The sequence below is a fragment of the Pseudophryne corroboree genome, chromosome 4, assembly GCF_028390025.1.
Source record: "Pseudophryne corroboree isolate aPseCor3 chromosome 4, aPseCor3.hap2, whole genome shotgun sequence".
Classification (NCBI taxonomy): Eukaryota; Metazoa; Chordata; class Amphibia; order Anura; family Myobatrachidae; genus Pseudophryne; species Pseudophryne corroboree.
This window is the reverse complement of record NC_086447.1, coordinates 627,574,206-627,584,121: the sequence shown is the minus strand read 5'-3', so window position 1 is coordinate 627,584,121 and position 9,916 is coordinate 627,574,206. Positions and strand designations below refer to the sequence as shown.

The 9,916-nt window shown below is 46.9% G+C and overlaps 1 pseudogene; it reads right to left on the bottom strand.

Annotated features, from left to right (window-relative positions):
• Positions 1–9,460: 9,460 nt before the first annotated feature.
• Positions 9,461–9,578, bottom strand: LOC134913707 (5S ribosomal RNA; annotated as a pseudogene).
• Between the last annotated feature and the right edge of the window lie 338 nt (positions 9,579–9,916).

The following is a 9,916-nucleotide window of genomic DNA, read 5'->3' as shown; positions in this document are numbered from 1 at the left end:
ATGACAAGCAATGCTCCGAACCCACAGTTGTTGCTACTGGCAACCACAGAAGTGTATAACAATTGAATACAGAGAGGTTAAGCAGAACAGACATACAAACAACACAGAATGCTCCAGGCCAGTGGATGTTACTCCTGGTAACCACAGTACCAACACAAAGGAGCAGTGTAGAAGATAAACAAGGACAGACCGAGACAAGGGATTGGTCTGAGGACAGACTGATAGGGCTGAGACTATGTACACAGTGAGAGAGGCCTGAGAGAGAGAGACTGTAGTGGAATGGAACTGAAAGTCTCTCACAAGAACCACAAAATGCACTCACAAAAACACAGAAAAAATGGACTGATTGCAGGGACATACAAAGAAGGATACCGCAGGACTATAGGAAGAAGCAGTCTTCCAACAGGACTGGGACTTGATACTGAGGACCAAAAGCTCACACAGCAACCCAATACTATGACCAGCATAGAATAATGGGCAGACTGGGAATATAAAGGCAGCACTAACCAGTGACAAGGTTCAGTACAGACAAGCCCCCTTTAATTACTAACTCAGTGCAACTGTACTGCTGCACATCCACCAGGCTCCTGACTTTAACAAAAAAACACATGCTGGAGTAAGGTAACAAGGCATTTCCCAACAGGTGTGCTGCTACAGCAATTAAGCAGACAGAACAGAGCTGCAATTAAACTGACAGAACAGAGCTGCAGACAGCACACGTAACAGCCATAGCTGACAGAAGGGAAGAAACTTAATGGCGAGTCTGTCAATACATGAAGAAATGGCTATTGGGGAGTTGATATTTATCACAAAACCAGTTAAAGACATTTATACACCACCTGGGTCAAAAACTTTTGTAGTTATATTCAAATCTTTACGTTTCCAATGCTGAAATGAGGCATTATATAAGAAATGTGGAAATGCCGGGATGTCCCACAAAGAAATATAGGGCAAAGTTACAATCATAAGCCAGGCCGAATATGTAGTGTGAACAGGGCTGGCACTAGGGTGTTTGGCGCCCTCCTGCAAACTATAAATTTTGCACCTTCCTACAAATACAGATGTGGCCACTCTCACCCTACCAGCGAGTGCCCACATTGTTCTCATGACTAGTCGCAGCCCAGTGGGTGTCAGCGAGAGGTAGAGGGTGACAAGCAGGGGGTGAAAAGAGGGTGATGGGGAGAGGGTGAGAGCCAGTGGGTGACAGTGATAGTGTGACAGGAGAGAGGTGACTGGGAAAGGGTGAGAGTCAGTGGGTGACAGGGAGAGTGTGACAGGAGAGAGTTGATGGGGAGAGGGTTAGAGTCAGTGGGTTATAGGAGAGTCAGTAGGTGACAGAGAGGTGATGGGTTGAGGGTAACAGCAGAGGGAGATGGGCAAGGTGTGACAAGCATAGGAGGAAAAAAGAAGGTGCCTCTGGACTGGCTGAGCTGGATGGCTTAAGTGTGGCATACCTTTACATTCTATTAACATTTTTCACACACTAATTACTTCAATACTATTTCTCCATTTTAATTACATCTCATTTTTGTATCACCCTCTTCATAGCTTTGGCTTCCTAACATTAATTTATTAACACTATTGTTTTTTCACTGGTGTGCTGCCATGGACCTTATGGCTTATGCTGGTATTTTGGGTTACCACACCCTGCACCTAGATATTGCGCTAGGGACCCCAAATATACAGAGACGCCTTAATGCCGCTTTGGGGCTTATCCATACATTTGCGCAAATATATGTAACAAAGATCTCTGAATTCTATTATTATGTGGGATTTACATCTGGTTACTGTTATTATTCAGTGTGCTGGTGAAACAAAATGCCTTTTTTTCTTGCTCAGAAATACCCCTCCCTTTCAAGCACCTGAATGATATCACTAAGCTAATTGAGCATCTGCCAAACTATATATGTCTGTTGTGAGAGGCAGAGAGGTTCCTGCATTAGGAGGAGGTGCAGGCCCTGACATGCCATATGGAGCATTATGGGGTTGCTCCAAGGTAGGTAGGTAGCTCTTAGCTTAGATATATGTAAGTAGGGAGCCATTATCATGTGGCTCCCTGCTGGTTAATCATAGACCCAGATTGGGGTAATGGAGGTGTGAGGTGTGGTGCCTCTGGACTGGCTGAGCTGGATGGCTTAAGTGTGGCATACCTTTACATTCTATTAACACTTTTCACACACTAATTACTTTAACACTATTTCTCCATTTTAATTACATCTCATTTTTGTATCACCCTCTTCATAGCTTTGGCTTCCTAACATTAATTTATTAACACTATAGTTTTTTCACTGGTGTGCTGCCATGGGCCTTCTGGCTTTTGCTGGTATTTTGGGGTGCCACACCCTGCACCTAGATATAACGCTAGGGACCCCAAATATACAGAGACGCCTTGATGCGGCTTTGGGACTTAACCATACATTTGCGCAAATATATGTAACAAAGGTCTCTTAATTCTATTATTATGTGGGATTTACATCTGGTTACTGTTATCATTCAGTGTGCTGGGGGAAACAAAATGCCTTTTTTTCTTACTTACATAGGTATACCTACTGTACACATCACTTTGCACACTGTCAGGTAAATATACACATACATAGGTATACCTTCATGACATTTTTTAAAAAGTATTAAAACTTTAATTTTATGATTTAATGATTCAACACATCAAGAGGAGCACCTAACAAGCCACATTGTCTTTATTATAGATGCACATTTTAAAAGTGTCACACCCAGGATTAGAACCCATGAGCTATTCTACTGGACGCAGGCACCTTACTGATAGAGATATTTGTTCATGTATAGGAAGCATGAGAATTCTAACTATATGAAGTTGCTTCTCTGACAATTACATGTAACTTCATATACAGTAGTTAGAATTATCATGCTTCCTATACAGGAACAAATATCTCCATCACTAAGGTGCCTGCTTTCAGTGTAATAGGTCGTAGTTTCTAATCCTGGTTATGACATGTGTAAAATAATTGTCAGAGAAATCATCACTATTGTGAGTGACTGAGCAGATCTATGTAGTGTGTAGCTGCACACTTCACAGATCTGCCTAATTGCAATGGCTTTGAATTAACAATTAGCTTAATTTAATTAGAATCTGCATCCTTGCCATGCAGAAGCAAATTGCATGTTTAGTAAGGTGTTTTTTCCCTTCATGTAACAGGTCATGGGTTCTAATCCTCTGTATGACTGATAAGAAACAAGTGATTTAAAATAAATTACATGTATAAATAAGATTTTACTCACCGGTAAATCTATTTCTCGTAGTCCGTAGTGGATGCTGGGACTCCGTAAGGACCATGGGGAATAGCGGCTCCGCAGGAGACTGGGCACAACTAAAGAAAGCTTTAGGACTACCTGGTGTGCACTGGCTCCTCCCTCTATGACCCTCCTCCAGACCTCAGTTAGGATACTGTGCCCGGAAGAGCTAACACAATAAGGAAGGATTTTGAATCCCGGGTAAGACTCATACCAGCCACACCAATCACACCGTATAACTCGTGATACTATACCCAGTTAACAGTATGAACAATAACTGAGCCTCTCAACAGATGGCTCAACAATAACCCTTTAGTTAAACAATAACTATATACAAGTATTGCAGACAATCCGCACTTGGGATGGGCGCCCAGCATCCACTACGGACTACGAGAAATAGATTTACCGGTGAGTAAAATCTTATTTTCTCTGACGTCCTAAGTGGATGCTGGGACTCCGTAAGGACCATGGGGATTATACCAAAGCTCCCAAACAGGCGGGAGAGTGCGGATGACTCTTCAGCACCGAATGGGCAAACTCTAGGTCCTCCTCAGCCAGGGTGTCAAACTTGTAGAATTTAGCAAATGTGTTTGACCCCGACCAAGTAGCTGCTCGGCAAAGTTGTAGAGCCGAGACCCCTCGGGCAGCCACCCAAGAAGAGCCCACCTTCCTCGTGGAATGGGCTTTCACTGATTTAGGATGCGGCAGTCCAGCCGCAGAATGTGCAAGCTGAATCGTACTATAGATCCAGCGAGCAATAGTCTGCTTTGAAGCAGGAGCACCCAGCTTGTTGGGTGCATACAGGATAAACAACGAGTCAGTTTTCCTGACACTAGCTGTCCTGGAAACATAAATTTTCAGGGCCCTGACTACGTCCAACAACTTGGAAGCCTCCAAGTCTTTAGTAGCCGCAGGCACCACGATAGGTTGGTTCAAATGAAAAGCTGATACCACCTTAGGGAGAAACTGGGGACGAGTCCTCAATTCTGCCCTATCCATATGGAAAATCAGATAAGGGCTTTTACCTGACAAAGCCGCCAATTCTGACACACGCCTGGCCGAAGCCAAGGCCAACAGCATGACCACTTTCCACGTGAGATATTTTAATTCCACGGTTTTAAGTGGCTCAAACCAATGTGACTTTAGGAAATCCAACACCACGTTGAGATCCCAAGGTGCCACTGGAGGCACAAAAGGGGGCTGAATATGCAGCACTCCCTTAACAAAAGTCTGAACTTCAGTTAGTGAAGCCAGTTCTCACTGGAAGAAAATCGATAGAGCCGAAATCTGGACCTTAATGGAACCCAATTTGAGGCCCATAGTCACCCCTGACTGTAGGAAGTGCAGAAAACGTCTCAGCTGAAATTCCTCCGTTGGGGCCTTCCTGGCCTCACACCACGCAACATATTTTCGCCAAATGCGGTGATAATGGTTTGCGGTCACTTCTTTCCTAACTTTAATCAGCGTAGGAATGACTTCCTCCGGAATGCCCTTTTCCTTCAGGATCCGGTGTTCAACCGCCATGCCGTCAAACGCAGCCGTGGTTAGTCTTGGAACAGACAGGGCCCCTGCTGCAGCAGGTCCTGTCTGAGCGGCAGAGGCCATGGGTCCTCTGAGATCATTTCTTGAAGTTCCGGGTACCAAGCTCTTCTTGGCCAATCCGGAACAATGAGTATAGTTCTTACTCCTCTTAACCTTATCATCCTCAGTACCTTGGGTATGAGAGGAAGAGGAGGGAACACATAAACCGACCGGTACACCCACGGTGTCACTAGAGCGTCCACAGCTATCGCCTGAGGGTCTCTTGACCTGGCGCAATATCTTTCTAGCTTTTTGTTTAGGCGGGACGCCATCATGTCCACCTGTGGCCTTTCCCAACGGTTTACAATCAGTTGGAAGACTTCTGGATGAAGTCCCCACTCTCCCGGGTGGAGGTCGTGCCTGCTGAGGAAGTCTGCTTCCCAGTTGTCCACTCCCGGAATGAACACTGCTGACAGTGCTAACACGTGATTTTCCGCCCATCGGAGAATCCTTGTGGCTTCTGCCATCGCCGTCCTGCTTCTTGTGCCGCCCTGTCGGTTTACATGGGCGACTGCCGTGATGTTGTCTGACTGGATCAGACCGGCTGGTTTTGAAGCAGGGGTTTTGCCTGACTTAGGGCATTGTAAATGGCCCTCAGTTCCAGAATATTTATGTGTAGGGAAGTCTCCTGACTTGACCAGAGTCCTTGGAAGTTTCTTCCCTGTGTGACTGCCCCCCAGCCTCGAAGGCTGGCATCCGTGGTCACCAGGACCCAGTCCTGTATGCCGAATCTGCGGCCCTCTTGAAGATGAGCACTTTGCAGCCAACACAGCAGAGACACCCTGGTCCTTGGAGACAGGGTTATCAGCCGATGCATCTGAAGATGCGATCCGGACCACTTGTCCAACAGGTCCCACTGAAAAGTCCTTGCATGGAGCCTGCCGAATGGAATTGCTTCGTAGGAAGCTACCATTTTTCCCAGGACTCGCGTGCAGTGATGCACCGACACCTGTTTTGGTTTCAGGAGGCCCCTGACTAGAGATGACAGCTCCTTGGCTTTCTCCTCCGGGAGAAACACTTTTTTCTGTTCTGTGTCCAGAACCATCCCCAGGAACAGTAGACGTGTCGTAGGGACCAGCTGTGACTTTGGAATATTTAGAATCCAACCGTGCTGTTGAAGCACCTCCCGAGATAGTGCTACTCCGACCAACAACTGCTCCCTGGACCTCGCCTTTATCAGGAGATCGTCCAAGTACGGTATAATTAAAACTCCCTTTTTTCGAAGGAGTATCATCATTTCGGCCATTACCTTCGTAAATACCCTCGGTGCCGTGGACAGACCAAACGGCAACGTTTGGAATTGGTAATGACAATCCTGTACCACAAATCTGAGGAACTCCTGGTGATGATGGTAAATGGGGACATGCAGGTAAGCATCCTTGATGTCCAGTGATACCATGTAATCCCCCTCGTCCAGGCTCGAAATAACCGCCCTGAGCGATTCCATCTTGAACTTGAATTTTTTTATATATGTGTTCAAGGATTTCAAATTTAAAATGGGTCTCACCGAACCGTCCGGTTTCGGTACCACAAACATTGTGGAATAGTAACCCCGTCCTTGTTGAAGGAGGGGCACCTTGACTATCACCTGCTGGGAATACAGCTTGTGAATTGCCTCTAGCACTGCCTCCCTGCCTGAGGGAGTTGTTGGCAAGGCAGATTTGAGGAAACGGCGGGGGGGAGACGTCTCGAATTCCAGCTTGTACCCCTGAGATACTACTTGAAGGATCCAGGGATCCACCCGTGAGCGAGCCCACTGATTGCTGAAGTTTTTGAGATGGGCCCCCACCGTACCTGGCTCCGCCTGTGGAGCCCCAGCGTCATGCGGTGGACTTGGAGGAAGCGGGGGAGGACTTTTGCTCCTGGGAACTGGCTGTATGCTGCAGCTTTTTCCCTCTACCTCTGCCTCTGGGCAGAAAGGACGCGCCTTTAACCCGCTTGCCTTTATGGGGCCGAAAGGACTGTACCTGATAATACGGTGCTTTCTTTGGCTGTGAGGGAACATGGGGAAAAAATGCTGACTTCCCAGCTGTTGCTGTGGAAACGAGGTCCGAGAGACCATCCCCGAACAACTCCTCACCCTTATAAGGCAAAACTTCCATGTGCCTTTTAGAATCTGCATCACCCGTCCACTGCCGAGGCCATAATCCTCTCCTGGCAGAAATGGACATTGCACTTATTTTAGATGCCAGCCGGCAAATATCCCTCTGTGCATCTCTCATGTATAAGACTGCGTCTTTTATATGCTCTATGGATAGCAATATAGTGTCCCTGTCTAGGGTATCAATATTTTCCGACAGGGAATCTGACCACGCAGCTGCAGCACTGCACATCCATGCTGACGCAATAGCTGGTCTCAGTATAATACCTGAGTGTGTATATACAGACTTCAGGATAGCCTCCTGCTTCCTATCAGCAGGCTCCTTTAGGGCGGCCGTGTCCGGAGACGGTAGTGCCACCTTTTTTGACAGACGTGTGAGCGCTATATCCACCCTAGGGGATGTTTCCCAACGTGACCTATCCTCTGGCGGGAAAGGGTACGCCATTAGTAACCTTTTAGAAATTACCAGTTTCTTATTGGGGGAAGCCCACGCTTCTTCACACACCTCATTTAATTCCTCAGATGGGGGAAAAACCACTGGTAGTTTTTTCTCCCCAAACATAATACCCTTTTTTGTGGTTCCTTGGGTAATATCAGAAATGTGCAACACATTTTTCATTGCCTCAATCATGTAACGTGTGGCCCTATTGGAATGTACATTTGTCTCATCGTCGTCGACACTGGATTCAGTATCCGTGTCGACATCTGTGTCTGCCATCTGAGGTAGCGGGCGTTTTAGAGCCCCTGATGGCTTTTGAGACAGCTGGGCAGGCACAAGCTGAGAAGCCTGCTGTCCCACATCTGATATGTCGTCAAACCTTTTATGTAAGGAGTTGACACTTTCACGTAATTCCTTCCACAAGTCCATCCACTCAGGTGTCGGCCCCGCAGGGGGTGACATCACATTTATCGGCACTTGCTCCGCCTCCACATAAGCCTCCTCATCAAACATGTCGACACAGCCGTACTGACACACCGCACACTCACAGGGAATGCTCTGACTGAGGACAGGACCCCACAAAGCCCTTTGGGGAGACAGAGATAGAGTATGCCAGCACACACCAACAGCGCTATATAACACAGGGATTAACACTATAACTGAGTGATTTTTCCCAATAGCTGCTTGTACACACAATATTGCGCCTAAATTTAGTGCCCCCCCTCTCTTTTTTACCCTATGTAGTCTGGAAACTGCAGGGGAGAGCCTGGGAGCGATCCTTCCAGCGGAGCTGTGAGGGAAAATGGCGCCAGTGTGCTGAGGGAGATAGCCCCGCCCCTTTTTCGACGGACTTCTCCCGCTTTTTTCTATGTATATCTGGCAGGGGTAATTTACACATATATAGTCTCTATGACTATATTATGTGTTTTTTTGCCAGCCAAGGTACTTAATATTGCAGCCCAGGGCGCCCCCCCCCAAGCGCCCTGCACCCATCAGTGACCGGAGTGTGAGGTGTGCATGGGAAGCAATGGCGCACAGCTGCAGTGCTGTGCGCTACCTTGTTTGAAGACCGAAGTCTTCTGCCGCCGATTTCCAGGACTCTTCTTGCTTCTGGCTCTGTAAGGGGGACGGCGGCGCGACTCCGGGAACGGACGATCGAGGTCGGGTCCTGTGTTTGATCCCTCTGGAGCTAATGGTGTCCAGTAGCCTTAGAAGCCCAAGCTAGCTGCAAGCAGGTAGGTTCGCTTCTCTCCCCTTAGTCCCTCGTAGCAGTGAGTCTGTTGCCAGCAGATCTCACTGAAAATAAAAAACCTAAAATAAACTTTCTTTTTCTAGGAGCTCAGGAGAGCCCCTACTGTGCATCCAGCTCAGCCGGGCACAAAATTCTAACTGAGGTCTGGAGGAGGGTCATAGATGGAGGAGCCAGTGCACACCAGGTAGTCCTAAAGCTTTCTTTAGTTGTGCCCAGTCTCCTGCGGAGCCGCTATTCCCCATGGTCCTTACGGAGTCCCAGCATCCACTTAGGACGTCAGAGAAAATATATATATATAAGGTTAGTCAATTCACAAATGACAAGATAGAAAGACCCTTTGTTGGTGCATTCATTAAAGAAAGAAGGATATAGACTAATTAAAACTTCACTTTTAATTGAATCTAATATAAAAGAATATTAATACTAACAGATAATAGTATTCTCTCTTGTACACTATTTAAACAAAATTACATACCCTGGTCAATTTAACTGTACAGGGTGATCAAAAGAATTTAGAGGAAAAGGAATAATTTTCCAATATACAGTAAGAGTAATCCCGGCACAAATAGCCTGATATGCAGCAGGATATTTATATGTCCCTGGAATTGGGAGTTAAACAGCGGTGCCCTCTAGGGAATAGTAAATACAGACACCTAGATCTCATGAACAATACTGGAAATTAATTTCTTGTTCTCAATAATGATCTGCCCGAATTTGTCATGTGCTTTAGAATATACAAAAAAATATAGAAAAAAAGTGGGAAATCCAAGCAAATGTATGAATCTGTTGTCAACGTTAGACTGGATTGTTAGTTCCCATGAACCTACTACACCGGATATTCTCTGGAGGTCACCCTCCAGGTACTGATCCGGCCCAACACTTTTTCGCTTCCAAGATCGGACGAAATTGGGCATTTAAAGTGTGGTTTGGTAGTAGATGAGACTAGGGGCGGTGCAAGGTTTCTCGGCACCCTAGGCAAAACTTCTGCCTACTGCCCCTTCCCCCTACCCACCGTTCAGATGAATGGCATGCTGCTGGTCTCCCCCACCCCCAGTCTGTTGCATGGCTGCTCTCTCCTCCCCATCTTTCCAGTGTGTGTGGGTGCCTGCTGCTCATACCCTCCCCCCATCTCTGTTAAATGTCTGCAGCTCTATTCCCCCCACCATCTGTGTGCATGCCTGCTGCTCGTCTCCCCCCCCCCACACACACACACACACACACACACACACTCCCCCCACCCCCCACACACACACGCACTGCTGCTCTCCCCCACTTT